The sequence below is a fragment of the Brachyhypopomus gauderio genome, unplaced genomic scaffold (assembly GCF_052324685.1).
Source record: "Brachyhypopomus gauderio isolate BG-103 unplaced genomic scaffold, BGAUD_0.2 sc47, whole genome shotgun sequence".
In the NCBI taxonomy this organism is placed as follows: Eukaryota; Metazoa; Chordata; class Actinopteri; order Gymnotiformes; family Hypopomidae; genus Brachyhypopomus; species Brachyhypopomus gauderio.
Window position 1 is genome coordinate 535,761 of NW_027506873.1, and position 1,254 is coordinate 537,014.

General features: G+C 43.4%; 1 non-coding gene across 1 annotated transcript; it reads right to left on the reverse strand.

The window, feature by feature from the left end:
• Nucleotides 1-753: 753 nt before the first annotated feature.
• Nucleotides 754-917, reverse strand: LOC143487637 (U1 spliceosomal RNA). Its single transcript, XR_013124319.1, has one exon. It is a non-coding gene; the product is annotated as a U1 spliceosomal RNA (small nuclear RNA).
• Nucleotides 918-1,254: the final 337 nt, after the last annotated feature.

Here is a 1,254-nt window from a genome sequence, read left to right on the forward strand (position 1 = left end):
CAGCAGAGGTGGGATCAAGTCAATGTTTTGCAAGTCTCAAGTAAGTCCAAGTCTTTATCCTCAAGTCCCGAGTCAAGTCTCAAACAAAGACAGTCAACTCAAGTCAAGTCTCGAGTCAAGACAAGCAACCGTCAAGTCAAGTCCCAAGTCTGAAACTTGGAATTTCAAGTCCTTTCGAGTCTTTTTTTTTTTTTTTTTACAGGCACCAACGCTTTACGAATGCTACGCTGATGCGTTTCTTTACTCGTTTTGTTGGTGTCCGCCAGCCAAAAGATGACAGATCATTTACATTTTATCTTCTCTTAATTACATAAATGTACTTAAACAAGAATGTTTCGTTACATCATTTTACACGAAAATAGCAAGCATCATCGAAAGCAAGATGCTGTCATTACGAATGGTTATTCTAAACATTTGGATAAAATGTTTAAATATAGACTAATAATAATAATGTAATAATGTGCCATATTTTGTCAATTGTGATTTTTACACCCCAATCGAAATTTGTCCTCCGCATTTAACCCATCTGTGCAGTCAGAACACACACACACACTAGTGATTAACTAGGGGGCTGTGGATCACACGTGCCCAGAGCGGTGGGCAGCCCTAGCCCGGCACCCGGGGAGCAGTTGGGGTTAGGTGCCTTGCTCAAGGGCACCTCAGTCATGGCCTGTCTGGGAATCGAACCCATGACCCTCCGGTCACAAGACCAGTTCCCTAACTGCCAGGCCATGACTGCCCCTAAAATATAATCAGGGGAGAGTGCGAACGCAGTCCCTCACTACCAGAAATTACGCAGTCGAGATTCCCGCATTTGGGGAATTCACAAGGGTCAGCACAGCCTGAGTGCAATGGCTGAGCCTCACCTTGGGCGAACCACCTTCCTGATCATGGTCTCACCCCTGCCAGGTAAGTATCATAAAGTATAAAAAGGTTAGGGTTATTTTTTCATTGTTTTCTGTTATTGTGGGGTCACGGTGTAGGCTACTATTGTTACCTGGAGATTCAGTGGGGTCACATATTCTGATGGCTGCCGTCAGAATTGGTGACCCCAGTTAAAAAGGCTCACCTGTACATCCCATTCATGATTTCTTTGTTGGCTGCAATGGTGAGGGGATGGTAAATCTTGTTTAAGTACATAAGAGACGATAAATGTAAATATAAACATCTGTCATATTTTGGCTCGTGGACACCAACAAAACGAGTAAAGAAAGTGCATCAGCGTAGTTTACGTAGCATTCGTAAAGCGTTTGT